Raw genomic sequence first — 17,361 nt, 5'->3', positions numbered from 1 at the left:
CGTGAATTTTCTTCCATGGATTTACCAGTGAAGAAGAAGGAGATGGATTTAGTGGAGATGATTTCTCAGGCTAAAATGAAATAAAACAATTTTGGGTCAATTACAATAAGATATATATAGTTAAAGTGGCTTAAACAAAAATGTGGGGAGTGTCCCATACATTTTCTTTTTTAGTATTTTTGTTTCTTAATGCTTTGCTTGGAATCTTTACAAATTTAATTATACCGAGTAGTGGATGCACTTGCCAGAAATACGCTGGCACGAAATGGACTCACCTGGTGGTTTTTGTTCTTGCTTTTTGTTTACCCTTCATCTCAGAAGATACAAATAATATTTCACACTTTAGGTTTTGTTGATTTTTCACTTTAAGGGTTATTTTTCTTTTTCTTTTTCTTTTAATAATATGGGTTCTATTAATCGTTGTTTTTATATTGGATGTCCCTCGTTTTAAACATTCAATCTTTGTCAAAAAAAAAAGCTAATTTTCTAGTTAATTTTAGTTAATTGCATGTTTTTATTTTTTTTTATTTGTAGTTTATGTTGATTCTAGTAATTTTGCTTAATTTAGATCAATTTCGTTAATTTGTAGTGCTTTTGGTTGTATAGTTTATTATTGGGATAAAATGCAAATTCGCCCCTAACGTTTTTTGGGAAATGCAAATTTACTTTTAACATATGAATGGTGCAATTTACCTCTAATGTTGTCAAGAAAATCAATTTTACCCATACGTACCTAATAGAAAATTTAAACAAACTATTATATTGTTAAAACACTCGTTATTTAATTATGACACTAGACCTTTCAAGCGTCAATGATAGCTAAAATATTTATTCTGTTACTAACACATTTACAAATAAGCTGTTGAAATGACAATATTTAAGTTCACAGATACAAGTTAATAACAAAAATTGCATAAAATGCTCACTATGTTATTAAAACATATATAAACAATCCGTCAAAATACATAATTGTTTTATTTTATGAACAAACTTCTTTAGAAGATCTGAAGTGATAGTCGAGTAATTATTTTATTTTATGGACAAACTTCTTTAAATCGGAAGTAATTCTTGGTATTCAACCTCGACTTACAATATCAAGTTGAGAATTTAGTTTGGTGGATTCGACACCCATCATTTAACCTAGCTATAAATAGATAGCTAAGGAGGTTAAACTCTAAGAAACTACACAAGAGAAAACAAAAAAGATAGATTGCTCTCTCTCTCTCTCTCTAAAACCACCGCCCCTCCCTCTCTTTGTCCTTGCGTTCTTAGTTCGCAGAACAATGGAGATTACTCCTCTGGTGTGGTAACCTTCTATATTGGTGATACTGATCCAAGGTCAATTTTCATTGCTATTCAACGGATCTGCGTGCCCTTGGCGCTTAAGGAAATCAATTTGGCTTCTCCATTAAAACCTTCATAATTGATATATCATGTCATCCATATGTCGAATCAATATATTTAATCACAAGTTTCATATTAATCAATAAAATATTAACTTGTGTTATTTACTAATTAAATATTTTTCAATTACTTATTTATAACCTTAAAATATAAATTTTGTCCCTAATATATAATTCTAAATTCTAAACTATAAATTCTAAAATATACAATGTGGTATTAAATTATTGGCCAAATTTAATGGCATTAAATTATTCGTCATCTGAATGTGGATTGCATACTGAAACTTCATTTTTTTTAAAGGACATTAAGAAATTTAAAATCAAAAGTAAATAGAGAAGCTTAATTAACAATCACTTGTGTAGACCAATATGGACCCATAGATAAATAATAATTAATGGCCATGATCAATCTATAACCATTATTAAATGAGCACAGAAAACCATCCAACACTCTCAGTTCAGTGGATCAATCAAGCTTTTGGAACAAGTTTAGAGAGCTCTTAATGTATTAAGGTTTTTTTTTAAATGGTCAGTTTAGGTTAATTTTTTTCCCTTCACTTCTTACAATATCTTTGTGGGAAAAAGGGTTCATCATTTGGTATTTTTTATTATTATTTAGAAATGCAATTCAACAACTTAAATATTTTAAATAATTTGATCAATATTAACCTACCACATATGAAATGTAGCAAACTAAAATTGAAAATCACAAAACATAAAAAAGGAACCTTTGAAGAAAAAAATAAAAAGAAGACATTTTACTTTACAATTGATGTATCATGTCGTTCATACATTGAATCAACAATTTAATCACACATTTTATATTAAACAATAAAATATTAACTTGTGTAGTTTACTAATTAACACTACAACAAATATCTAATATTGTGACGAAAATTCGTCTGACAAAATAAATTTTGTCACAATTAATATACTTATTGTGACAAAAAAATAATTAGTAAAAAAATGTGAAAATTCCAAACAAAATTATGACAAAATAATGTTTCGTCCAAATATTTATCACAATAAAGCACCAGTCAATCGATATTATGACAAAAAAAAATTGTCACACATTTTTGTCATAAATACATAAGGTTGTGACAAAAATTCATACGTAAAAATAATTTTTTATCACAACTAATGTATTTATTGTGATCAAATAATAATTAGTAAGAAAAGGTAAAAAAACCAAAAGAAATCGTGAGAAAAAAATATTTTGTCGAAATATTTATCACAAGAAAGTAGAACTTAATACGTATTATGATAAAAATAAATTGCCATGTCATTTTTGTCATAAATATATAAAGATGTAACGAAACATTCATACGATAAAATAACTGTTTTCGCAATTAATGTACTTATTTTGACAAAATTACAATTAGTAGAAAAATGAAAAAACAAAACCAAATTATGACAGTAATATTTATCAAATTAGACTAATCTATTGTTTCGGAAATCAATTTACAAATTTTCATATTTATTTGGGGATTAGAATGTGTCAGAGATTAATATAAGATATACGATTAAGCCTTAATCATCTTGAGCTTTTAGTTCAAACGGTTCCATGACATGGTATTAGAGTTGCTTAGACCAAACGGTTGAGGGTTCGAGTCCTGGCAACCTCATAAATTTGTAGAATTAAAAACACATGGCGGGTTGGGCCTGTGTTGTACACGCTGTAAGCCCAATGGGCATTTGCATGTGGAGGTGTGTCAGAGATTGATATAAGATTTACGATTTAGCGGGTTGGGGCAAGCCCAACGGGCTTATTGTGACTAGGATGGTGACAACACACTTTGTAACAAGAAGTTTCTTATGACAAAAATATAACTTATTTTGACAAATTAAATTGTCGCAACAAGCTTGAATTCTTGTAGTGTAAATATTTTTCAATTACTTATTTATAACCTTAAAATATAATTTCATTCCTCTAATATGAATTCAAAATTTTAAACTATCAATTCTAAAATATAAAACGTGTTATTAAATTACTAGTCAAACTTACTTGTCATATTGGTCAAACTTACCGGTCAACTAAACGTGGAATGCATACTAAAATTTCATTTAAAAAAAGAACATTAAAAAAATATAGAATCCAATTTTTTTAATTAGATAAGCTTAACAGTCACTTATTTAGAACAATATCAACCCTTACATGAATAAAAATTAATGGTCATGATCTCAATGGAGAATAATCCAATTCAGAAACACTCAAAATCAATATTTTCATCTCATAATCCCCCAACAATAAAAGTTAAATTCAGCTATGAATCATCATTTTCATCATCAAATCAATTGGATTTTCACCATTTTAATCCCCTAATTCATTCAAATTCAAATGGATCATCATCTTCTAATCCCATTCTTAACGGGGTTCATCAAACCAGTTCAACAACAACTGTGAATTTCCATGACAATTATAAGCGCAAGCCATTTGTACAAAATGGTGGGCATGTTCAACTCATGTTCAATTCATTTCTTCTTCACCATACTCCAAACCCCATTGAAATTATGGATTCAAATCAGAAACCTTTCAATAGAATCGGGCAAGGTTGGCAAAAGAACATAAATATAGTTAAGGCGAAATGCTCAATTGAAGAAGATAGGTACAAAATTAGGAAAATCTGGTGCAACTTTCATGAAATTAACCCATTTTTTCTTTGTGATATGATATCTCATAAATAAGAAAATCTGGTACACTGTTTTGTAGGTTTCTGGGTCGGCTAGTGGACAAGTATGGAGAAACAAAATGGTCTCAAATTGCTCAACAGTTGCCTGGAAGACTTGGAAAATAGTGTAGGGACCAATGGAAAAATCACCTAAGGCCTCATATCAAGGTAACTTAGCGATGAAAAATAGTTTAATAATTTATCTGCAGCTTTAGACTTTTTTAATGTTTTCCAATTTGGAAATATGAATTTATTTATAAATAATGATATTCATTTTATTTAATATTCGTAAACCGTGTTATCACTTGTCTTATTATGTGTAAACTGTGGTATAGTTGTTTGCAGAAGGATGTATGGAGTCAAGAGGATAAGATACTGTACACATACAGAAATAGGAAAAAAATTGGTCAGAAATTGCAAAAATATTGCCAGGGAGAGCTGAGAACTCCATTAAAAATCACTGGAATGCAACAAAAAGAAATAAATATTCTGAGAGAAAGTGCATCACTAAATATCCAAGAGGAAATCTTCTTTAAGATTACATCCGGAGCTTGAATTTAGACTCTGAGGGGCCTATTGCATGCTGCGGCTGAAACATCAGGTTTGAGCTTGAACTTAGACTCTAAAGGGCCTACTGCCACTGCTTCTGAAACACCGGGTTTGAGCTTGGTGCAGCTGCAGCTACATGCCATGGAGTTTAATCAGATTAATAATCAAAGTTTGGTTCCAAATTATGATTAAAATCTAGATTTTTATGAGAAGTTTGAAGATGGATGCTTTGAATCGTCATTTTGGTTACTTAAAGATATGGATTATCATAATCATGTTAGTTTTGTTGATGATAATAAAACCTTTGAGGAGGATTTACTGTTGAAGAAGAAGGAGTTGGATTTAATGGAGATGATTTCTCAGGCTAAAATGAAATAAAACAATTTTCGGTTTTTTTAAATAAAACAATTTTGGGTTAATTACAATGATGGATATAATTAAAGTGGCTTAACAAAAATGTCGGGGTTGTTAGAAACATTTTGTTTTTTAGTCTTTATTTTGTTTAACTGCTCTAAGGCACATTTTGCAATTTTTAGTATTTTTTCTCTTAAATATTTTCTAATTAATGCTTTGTTTGGAATTTTTTACAAATTTCATTATACCGAGCAGTGGATGCGCTTGCCCAAAATGTGCGGGCAGGAAAGCGAATCACCTGGTGGTTTATGTGCCTCCCTTCTGTTTACCATTCATCTTAGAAGATCCAATCAATATTTTACACTTAAGTCATTTTAGATGATGTATTTTTTTTTTCAAAATATAAGTCGTTTTAGTTTTCAATTTTTTTTATTTTATTTTGGTTTTTCGGTCTAACAATTGAATTTTTTTGTCCTGGTTTTCAATCTGTTCATATGTTTTTAGAAATTCCAATGCTTATTCTCTAACTATTGAAGAGTTAACCAATGAAAATCCAGAAGTAGTGGAACATGATCCAAGCAATGACGAGGGAGATACCGAACAACTGCCTTAGGAACAAGAGTACGAAAATGTATATTACAAAGAGCCCTGTCAAGTCTACAAGCCATTCTGGTTGGCGAGGCCAGGCCTCTAAACTAGGTAAATGCAGGTCCCACAAACTCCATATCAATCAGCTCCATATCATTAATCCAATTTGCAAAAAAATGCATCTATCCAACACATATGGCACCCCCCTTGCTTCTCAACCACACTTTTAATACAGTTAAAAATCTCCTATGATAAGCCAGGGAGAAGAAACATTAGCTTGGATTGCTAACATCATTGAGAGAAAATCACGCTTGAAATCCATTTGAGGACGGACATAAATAAAGCTTGCAAGAAAAGACAGTCCCTGGTTCAGACCTCCCACCAGAGTAACAGAAGTGTGAAGAAATTTTCTGTTGCGCTTACTTGGAAATGTATTTCAACAACTTAAATATTTTAAATAAATTGACCGATGCCACACATGAACTGTACAAAAATAAAATTAAAAACCATAAAAATTAAAAAGAAATCTTTAAATAAAAAAATAAAATAAAAAGGATGAGATTTTACTATATAATTGATGTATCATGTTATCCATATATCGAATCAATAATTTAATCACAAGTGTCATATTAATCAATAAAATTTTAACTTGCGTAATTTACTAATTAAATATTTTTCAATTACTCGTTTATAACCTCAAAATATAAATTTCATCCCCAAAATATAACTTTAAATTCTCAACTCTAAATTCTAAAATATACAATGTGGTATTAAATTATTAGTCAAATTTACTGGTCATCTCAATGTGGAATGTAACCTAAAATTTAGTTTTTTTAAAAGGACATTAAGAAAATTTAAAATTCAAAATATGTAATTAAAGAACCTTAATAGTCACTTGTGTAGACCAACTTAGATGAATAATAATCAATTGTCATGATAAATTTGTAACCACTGTTAAATTCGTACCGGAGACCTTCTAGCACTCTTATTTTGAAATGTCAATCAAGATTTTGAAACAAGTTCAGGAAGTTTTTGATGTATTAAGGTTTTTTTTAAACAGTCATTTCAAGTTAATTATTTTCTCTCCACTTCTTACAAAATTTATGTTGTAAAAAAGGGTCCACCATTTGACATTTTCCATTATTATATGGAAATGCATTTCAACAACTTAAATATTTTAAATAAATTGACCAACACTGACCACATATGAAATATAACAAAAGTAAAATTTAAAACCATAAAACTTAAAAGGAATCTTTCAAGAAAAAAAGGAAGAGATTTTACTATACAATTGATGTATTATGTCGTCCATACATCGAATCAACAATTTAATCACATTGTAATATTAATCTATAAAATATTAATTTGTGTAATTTACAAATTAAATACTTTTCTGTTACTTATTTATAACCTTAAAATATAAAGTTTCACCCCTCTAATATAAATTCTAAATTTTAAACTATAGATTCTGAAATATATATTGTGTTATTAAATTATTGGTCAAACTTACTGTTATATTGGTCAAACTTACCGGTCAACTGAATATTAAATGTATAATACAATTTCATTTAAAGAAAAATGAGCATAGGAAATATAGAATCCAAAGTTTGTAAGTAGATAAGTTTAACAGTCACTTATGTAAAGCAATAACCCTTACATTAATAAAAATTAATGACCATGACCAATTTGTAACCACTATTAAATCAGCACAGTAAACATTCCAACACTCTCATTTTACTATCTCTTCCAATTTAGAGAGCTCGAGCTCAATAGAGAATAATCCAATGTTTTCATCTCATAATATACCAACAATGAAAGCTAAATTCCCCTATGAACCATCGATTTCATCATCAAATCAATTGGATTTTCTCTATTTTGCTCCCCAAATTTATTCAAATTCAAATGGATCATCATTTTTAAATCCCATACTTACTAGGGTTCATCAAACCAGTTCAGCAACCATGAATTTCCATGACAATTATTATCGCAAACCATTTGTACAAAATCGTGGGCATGTTCAACTCATGTTCAATTCATTTCTTCTTCAACATACTCCAAATCCCACTGAAACTGTGGGTTCAAATCAGAGCCGGAAACCTTTCAATAGGGCCGGGCAAGGTCACGAGAAGAACAAAAATATAATTAGGGGGAAATGGTCGATTGAAGAAGATAGGTACGAAATTAGGAAAATTTGGTGCAACTTTCATGAAATTAACCCATTTTTTCTGTGTGATATGATATCTCATATATAGGAAAATCTGGTACACTATTTTGCAGACTTCTGAGTCGGCTAGTGGAGAAGTATGGAGAAACAAAATGGTCTCAAATTGCTCAAAAGTTGCCTGGCAGACTTAGAAAACAGTGTAGGGATCGATGGAAAAATCACTTAAGGCCTAATATCAAGGTAATTTAGCTATGAAAAATTAACACTTTCTAGTGTCCCTTTCTTTCCATAGTTTGATAATCATATTATCTGCAACTTTAGACCTTTTTTATGTTTTGCAATTAGGGACAAAATCAGTAACCTAAGGAAAAAAATGTCTGCTTGGCATGTAAATATGAATTTGTCTATAAATAATGATGGCATGTAATCACTTGTCTTATTATGTGTAAACTGTGGTCTGTTTTTTTTTTTTGCAGAAGGATGCATGAAGTGAAGAGGAGGATAAGATACTAATACAGGCACATAGAAAAATGGGAAACAGATGGTCAGAAATTGCAAAAATATTACCAGGTAGAACTGAGAACACAGTTAAAAATCACTGGAATGCAACAAAAAGAAAGGAATATTCTAAGAGAAAGTGCATCACTAAATATCCAAGAGGAAATCTTCTTCAAGATTATATCAGGAGCTTGAAGTTAAACTCAGAAGGGCTACTACAACTGCTGCTGAAACAACAGGTTTGAGCTTGAACTTAGACTCTGAAGGGCCTACTGCTGAAACACCGGGTTTAAGCTTGCTGCAGCTACAGCCACAAGCCATGGAGTTTAATCAGATTAATAATCAAAGTTTGGTTCCAAATTATGATTCAAATTTAGATTTTGATTATAAGTTTCAAGATGGAAGCTTTGATTCATCACTTTGGTTACTTGAAGATATGGATGATCATAATCATGTTAGTTTTGTTGATCATCATGAGACCTTTGAGGAGGAGGATGCTGCTTCCATGGATTTAGTGTACATGATTTCTGAGGCTAAAATGAAATAAAACAATTTTGAGTTAATTACAATAATATAGATATAGTTAAAGTGGCTTAAACAAAAATGTGGGGAATGTCCCATACATTTTTTTAGTGTTTATTATGTTTAACTACTGCAAAAGCACATTTTGCAAGTTTTAGTATCTTTTGTTTCTTAAATCATTCCTAATTAATGCGTTGCTTGGAATCTTTACAAATTTAATTATACGGAGTAGTGGATGCACTTGCTAGAAATGCGCCGGCAGGAAATGTACTCACCTGGTGGTTTCTGTTCCTGCCTTTTGTTTCTTGAAAGGACGCTATTAAAACATATATAAACAATTATTCAAAATATACACAACTGTTTTATTTTATCAACAAATTTGTTTAGAAGATCTGTTGTGATAGTCGAGTAACCCTTAAATCAAGTCAGTTAAAAATTTCTATTGTCTAGGGGTAAAATTGAATAACTTGCTTAGCATCATTAGAGATAAAATTGCACAATTTCCTACGATATGGGTAAATTTGCACTTCTAAAAAAAGTTAGGGGAAAATTTTGATCTTGTCCTTTTAAAATTTAGGTTTGTTGCAAATTTATGTTATTGTTCCAACTTTAATTTTTGACTTTAATGTCTAGTTTTAATTTTATTTTGATTATTATTTTTTTAAATTGATTATTTTGCTTTTAAAGTTAGATTTTTATTAATTAGAATTTATTAGGATTTTATTTTTGACTTATCATTTATTTCGTATTCAAAATTAAACGTAACTGAGCTTTTAGTATTAATAGTTTTATTTTCAGTTAGAAGGAAAATTAATGATAAAATTAAGGATTGGTCAAAGATGACACAAGATCAAGAAAATATTGCTCCAAAACCATCTATCAACAAGACAACCCTGAGTCCTAAAACCTCAATACCAAGATAGCCCACATGTCAATAGAGCACCTTTCGAGAGGACTTCCACACAACGTGCCAAAGGACATACACTTTGTTTTCCAAAGCTAGAATGACATGTCACTATGCTATTTTCTCTTTCAAATGACACAATATACATGACATAGATTTGTTTTCGTGTCGTCTGATTATTTTTTGTGACAGTATATTAAAATTCTATCATCTTAAAGCGTAAGTTTAAATCAACTCAATTTCCTTGTGGCCTTCCAATGACACAAGTCTGTCATCTATAGCGCGCGTTTAAGTCAAAATTTACTTAATCATTAGATGACAGTCGTTATAAATAACTGTCATCGTTTGTGGAAAACAAAAAAAAACGGCAATGAAATTTTCACTTACGCGGCCAACGAAAACTTATCGCGCTCCATCTGTTTGACTGAAATTTCAGCTCATATATAAACCCCTCTCCCATTCCAAATCCATAACTAGGTTTCGCGCAGCTCGTCTTCATCTCTCCCACCCCTCTCCTTGGATATCTCCGGCCGGTTTCTTTCTCACTGAGTTGAAACTAGGTAATGGTAAGCCATAATTGTTCCATTGTTCCTTACAATTCCTTTTCCTCATGCGATTTACTCATGTGTATGTTGATTTCAGCAGCTAGAAACGATACCTATTATATCGTTGAAAAGGTTAGATCTCTAGTCTTTATCTTTTTTAACCTAAAGCAATATATAGTTTGTGATGCTGACATAGGTAAATATTGCTCTTTTTATTTGCAGGGATAGTACGCAAGAGTGCTGAAGTATATGGGATGGCTGGTGGAAGAGATTGTTTCATGCCTACAACATATGGGAATATTTCTTTAACTTGTTGAGTACATATATTGTTATGTTGGTTGCATGTATGATGTGGTTATATGCCTTAGTCAGACATGAGTATGTGATAAAGGGTTGTGTATAAGAATTGTCATGTACTAAATTCGTTTGTATATACAATAGTCAGACAGGAGTATGTGATAAACTATAGTTGTGTATGTGTGTATTGCTATGAAGCTTATGGTTGACGTTTTGTTTAGGGAGCTAGAACTGACTATGAGTATGTTTATGAACATGCTTAGTGCTACTTTGTATATGACTTGAGTACAGTGAATGTGTATCGTGTCACTTGGCTTGGTATGATTATGGAAAAGCATTCAACATGGTGTTGTTTATGTGTATTGCTATGAAGCTTAGAACTGACTCTGAGTATGTGATAAACTATGGAAAAGCATTCAACATGGTGTTGTTTATGTGTTTGAACATGCTTAGTGCTACTTGTATATAACTTAGTCAGACATGAGTATGTGATAAACAATATCAAGCTTGCATATATGAAGCATAGTCACCATGTGAAGCATAGTCATATGGTCAACTAAATCTCCATCACTATGTATCGTGTCACTTGGCTTGGTATGCCTATGGAAAAGTACTTAACATGGTGATGAAGTTGTATGATTCTAACAACACAAGTTTATGACTAAGCTTGTGGTGATAGTATCATACACTTCATCACCAAGCTCACTTCATCATGAACTGTACAATCCAAGTGGCAGGCACATAGTAAGGAGCTTTCAAGTATCATATAGCATGTTCTGTGTCCTGGAAGAGATAGCTACAATATATAGGAATACTCTTATCCTATGAATGTTCATTAAGTGAAATAATGTTCATGCCTACAACATATGGTTGTGTGTACAGGAATTGCCATGTACTGATTCAGTTGTATATACAATAGTCAGACATGAGTATGTGATAAATAATGGTTGTGTATGTGAATTGCTATGAAGTATGTGTATGAACCTGCTGCTATCTGTGTGACTTAAATATACATATAACATGTTATTTGTCCGTGAAGTATAGTGATGGATTTATGATGCTATCAGCACAAGTTTTATATCAATTAAGGAATAGACATGTATACACGAATAAGTTGTCTACTTGTTATATAGCATGTTCTGTGTCACTTGAATATACATATGTCTACTTTGTATTACAAAAAACAGATAGCGTGCAAGGGGGCATGATTATGTGACGTACGAATAGCGTACGAGGGGGGGCATGATACGCGAATAGCAACAAAGGATATTTTGATGCTAAACAAACACTGGAGTTGGATGGCATGGAATACTAGAGGGGCATGGAGCCAACATTGAAGATCAGATTGATTACAAAGTAGATTTGTAATCAGTAATCATTATGTTCTTCAAGATTGGCTCTATGCCCATCCAGTAGTCCACACCATCCAGCTCAGTGTTTGTTTAGCATCCAAATCTCTTTGCTATTCACACATCACGCCCCCCTCCCCCCTTGTATGCTATTCGCACGTCACATCATCACGCCCCCCTTTGCTTGCTATTCATGTTGAAACACTTTTCCACATGATTTTGATTTGTCAAAATTATTTAAGTATAGTTAATTCACCATGATAAAAATATTCTAACACATTAAATTTAAGTGCTTTGATTTATCTATAAACTATACTAAATCTGTAGACAAAATTATACACGTGGCATGATAATAATACTGTTTTGCTGATGTGTCGGCGTTAGAAAATCTTCCATTATTATATTAAAACAGAGCTTCTTTTCCTTTAATACTGTAGCTGTTAATTCACAATTTCCCCCACGTTCTTTTATCATTTTCATAGCTAACCGCTCCTCTCTAGACGGTTTTCATCTCCATCTTAGAAAAATGACGCTCTCTTCCTCTCCACATGGCTCTTTCTCCATGTTTCTCCATGCATTCTCCATAGGTGAGTTTGTTTCTTATCCGTCCTTATTATCTCTCTTCTTTTTTCCATTGATTTGGTTTCTCTCATGGATCTTATTGTTCATCTGAGGAAATAATTTAGTTAAGCCCTGGATTTTAGTTTGATTTATATTTCCTCACAGTTATTTTTCTGTTCTTTTCTCATCAATTCTCTTCATTTCCATTAATTTTGTTATTTATAGCTTTTGAATTTCATTCATTTTCGACCTAATCGAATTTTGGGATTCGCTAAATTATGGGAAATTGAAGACTGATCTTAGATAATTTATGGTTTTGAATGTTCCTGATAGCAAAATATGAATATCTATCTTTCATTGCGTTAAATTTAGGCTTCTCTGTTATAGAAGGATGTCCATCGATGTTCTCATAGGTGAGTTTGTTTCTTATCCGTCCTTATCATCTTTCTTATTTTTTCCATTGATTTGATTTCTCTTATGGATTCTTATTGTTCATCTGAGGAAATAATTTAGGTAAGCCCTGGATTTTAGTTTGATTTATATTTCCTCACAGTTATTTTTCTGTTCTTTTCTCATCAATTCTCTTCATTTCCATTAATTTTGTTATTTATAGCTTTTGAATTTCATTCATTTTCGACCTAATCGAATTTTGGGATTCGCTAAATTACGGGAAATTGAAGACTGGTCTAAGATAATTTTATGGTTTTGAATGTTCCTAATAGCAAAATATGAATATCTATCTTTCATTGCGTTAAATTTAGGCTTCTCTGTTATAGAAGGATGTCCATCGATGTCTTTCATATTCATGGATTCTAAATCAAAATCTGTCTGGAATTAGTTATTTTTTATATGATTTAATATGGTTGCATTTCAATTCTATTCTCTGTACTTTTTGGGCACCAAAGGTAGCAGAAGAATAATTCCTATAAATCAATATCTTTATGTATGTTTATTTATGTGAATTTTCAAACGTTTGATTTCAACACGCTGGTGTATGAAGAAGATGTATGTCTCCTAAGTTTTATGTCTAAATCTAACATTAAAAAATGCTCCATAAAGTTGGTCTTTTACTTATAATCAAGTTGGTTCTGTGATTTAAATATATAGTTATGTTTGTCTTTATGCAGGACTATGAAGATTATGATGAATATGAGGAGGAAGGATATGAACAAGAGGAAGAAGGTGAGGAGTAATATAACTGCTGAGACACAATAGTATCTTGAATTAAGAAAACGGATGAAAGAACAAATTAGGAAGAAATTGAAGAAGGAAAGTGGTTCTTGTGTTGCGCATATTTTTTTGATATTACCTCTAAGTACTCTTTTCCTGTTCTCTTGATGCAACAAATAATGTTTCTACACAATTAGATATTATTGCTTCCAACAGATAATAGTATATAAGAATTCGTCCATCATTTTCTACCCTATGAAAATGTTGTATGTGAATCCCGGGTGGAGGTAGATAAAATTTGTTATGCATACCCTACTTCTGAAAATATAACTTGGTTATGCATACCCACTACAAGAAATTTATCATTTCTTGACGCCGAATAATTGTCACTAAAAGTTAACTTTTCGTCACAATAAACAATAGATGACGAAATTCATTCGTCACAGCATTTGTCATCGTATGAGCGTGGTATTATGTATATGTGACGATTTTAAATTTGGTCACTTATAAATTCTTTTTATGTGACGAACAAATCCACATGTCATAATATTTTTCAGGTTTTGTGACATTTTATTTCGTCACAATTAGTAAATATATTTGTCACTGAAGATTGTCTTTCGTCATTATATGTAAACCCTTAAGTGATGAATTCATATTTCGTCACAAAAAGCACAAGTTATGGTGACAAATTTCAATATAACACAAACGTTGTATAATTTTAGTGATGTTATTATTGTCATGTAAAATCCAAAGTTTTATCATATTAAAATTTAATTCATCATTACATATTTAATAATTGTCACTGTATGTGTCTAATTATGGTAAATATACATTTTATTCGGTTAATTCTTTTAATAATAAATTAATTATTTAATACTTTAAATAAATATATAGGTATTGTTTTTTTAAGTTTATTAGGATTTATTTATATTATTAATAATGGCATTTTTTAGGCTAGAGGGAATACAAAATAAACACAAATGAAATAAAAACCATAACGAGTAATAGAATTGAAAATTTAATATATGAGCCCAATATGAAAGCCCAATTTTAATTACAACATCTTATAATAAAAAAGAAAGAAATAAAAATGAGAAAGAAATTAGGTTGTGTTCTTGGCCTTCTTTTTGGTTCTATACTGCCCACACATCTCCTCTTGGTGTTTCCAGATTTCTTCAAAAAAAGAAAAAACCAAAACCAAACCCATGTATGCTTTCCCTTCCAAAATCATTGACATACTTAAAACTATCTACTTCCTCCTGCAAAAAGAAAATCACAATGAGTACAAATATCAAATATGAATCTTGATTGTCTAGAAATTTAAACTTTTGGATCATAAAGAGCCATATTCAATAGCATATTTTCATACACATGTTATATCCAAAAAACCCAAAACATCAAAATAGAAGTCCAATCCATATAGAAATCAATCGTAGCTGAATTGTAGTAGCGTTACCACCTGAGTCTTCGATTTTCAGAATTCATCGAACATGGAATTTCTCATAGTCATTTCATTCAGAGAAAGCTGAAATGGAAGAAACAGTGAGAAACAAAGAACAAAAAAAAATAGATTAATAGAAGGAAATTAAGGGAAACTGAGAAGAAGAAAATAAAAGAGGGATAGATCTCATAATTTTTAAATTTTCTTCTTCAATTAAAACAAATCCAAATCAACCCACAAGGAGAAAGAATGAGAGATCAACATAGAGAAAGAAGAAATAAAAAAAAAACTAAACAGAGATGTGAGGGAAAAAGAAGAAAGAGGGAAGAGACATATATGTTTACCCCTGGAAATGAGAAACTTGAGAGTGGGAATTATGATCTTGAGTGGTTTTCCGCGCCTCTGGTGACTGAAAATTGAGATGTAAAGGGCATAGATGATGGTGCTTAGTGATCTTGTTGTGCAGAGGAAAAGGGGCAGTGGGGGGATCGTGGAAGGAAAAGGTGGGGAGTGGGTATTGAGGGGGTAGGAATATACGGTTATACTGGTATACATAGGGTTAGGTTACTAAGTTTGGATCAAGTTTATATTTCTCTTGGCCCAATCAATTGGAATTTAAATTATGAAATTATTTCCATTAGAATAATTGTAATTAAAATTTTATAATCATACATATACCATAATTTTTTTGGAAACCTATGAAATGATGCACATTTAACCTTAACGTTTTCAAGCAAGATCAATTTTAGACCTGTTATAGAAAATTAGAAAAAACTGGTTTGACTAGTATTTAATTGTAACTTCAGACCTTCCAAATATCAATTATATCTTTTTTTGGTAGGAAAATATCAATTATATCTAAGCAGTCAAACAATTTTTTTCAAATTTTTGATAGTGTGGTGTTAAAATTGATTTTTCTTTTGAAAATGTTAGAGTCAAATTTGCACAATTTCATACACTATGGCTAAATCTGCACTTCACTTGAAACATTAGGGATTAAATCCGGCCCATATATCGTTTCGTTTTATTAAGGGTCCCTTATCTCTTATTTCGTCCAAGACCCATAAAATGTCAAGACATGCCCTAACAATATAATAAATTTATTTTTATAAAAATATAAATCTTATTCAAATATTTCAACATAAACTTGAAGAATTTTAATTTTTAAAATTTTAAATAACTGAATATATCAGTTTAGAAAAATTGGAGAAATTTTTTTTATCCAGTAAAATTTTAATAAATTTTTACCTTACGATTTAGCATTCTTATAATAGTAACTTACATTTAAATAATAATTTTTACATTCAAACTAATCAAAAAGTCAAAATTTCAACCAAGCTTGAATATTGAGTTGAAAAAAAAAAATTCCACATTATATTAATAATAAAGATATTTTTAGCATAAATAAATATTGTATATATAAAATAGAAAACTTAATGTTGAATTTAGAGACATATAATATACTTAAATAACAATATGAAAAAAGGGTAATCATGGAAATAATAATAATTTGATCATGATATAAAATCGTCACCAGTTAACATAATGGCAATGATTATTATAGGTTCATGAAAACCTATTAAAATACATGACAATATCTAAATTGTGTCACTATAAATAAAATATATAACGCATACTAAGTTGTCACGTTCTTTCTATTATATATTATGACAAATGGAAATCCTCGTAAACATTATTATATACAAATGGCAATATAAAATTGTCATCACCTGAAATAGTGATGACAATTTTATATATCGTCATAAAAACACTTAAAATATATGATAATATATTAATAATGTCACTATAAAATTAAATATATGACAATCAACATTGTCGTCTTTCGTTTTTATTACATTCCGATAGATAAGAAATGTCATAAAATAGTTTTTTTTATCATGACAATATAATTGTCAATAATTGACTTTTTTCGTCAAGAAATAAATTTCCTTCCAATTTTTTAGTAGCATTTTTTTGCCTCCAATTTTTTAAGTGACAATGTTTACTTTATCGTCACAAAATGTATTATATAGTGACAAAAATGTATGTTAATAGAGACACACATTAAGTTTGTTATCAAAAAGTAAAAATGGTGACGAGATCTAATTTTTGTCACAATCAGGCAATTATAAGTGACAAAATTTTGTGCGTAACAGAAAAAAGTGTCATAAAAAGGCAATTTTTTTGTAGTGACCTTACTTCTCGAAAAAATAACTTGGTTATGCATACTCTACTTATCAATGTTTCAAGAGTGGAGAATAGCAACCCTGAAATACTAACTCCTTTATTTGTTATTTTTTCTTAGATGAGTACCTCTGGAGCTCTACTTTAATGGTGGATTATTCTT

At 30.4% G+C, this 17,361-nt stretch overlaps 1 long non-coding RNA gene across 2 annotated transcripts; it reads right to left on the bottom strand.

Moving 5' to 3' along the window:
* Positions 1-14,592: 14,592 nt before the first annotated feature.
* LOC136227473 (uncharacterized) lies at positions 14,593-15,502 on the bottom strand. 2 transcript variants are annotated; one of them, XR_010688118.1, is made up of 3 exons: positions 15,359-15,502; positions 15,030-15,098; positions 14,593-14,832 (listed from the first exon to the last, which is right to left on the bottom strand). It is a non-coding gene; the product is annotated as an uncharacterized lncRNA (long non-coding RNA). The 2 variants fall into 2 exon arrangements; XR_010688101.1 differs by having other exon boundaries at positions 15,033-15,098.
* Positions 15,503-17,361: the final 1,859 nt, after the last annotated feature.

Source organism: Euphorbia lathyris, chromosome 1 (genome assembly GCF_963576675.1).
Source record: "Euphorbia lathyris chromosome 1, ddEupLath1.1, whole genome shotgun sequence".
NCBI lineage: Eukaryota > Viridiplantae > Streptophyta > Magnoliopsida > Malpighiales > Euphorbiaceae > Euphorbia > Euphorbia lathyris.
This window is presented reverse-complemented; position numbering and strand designations above follow the sequence as displayed.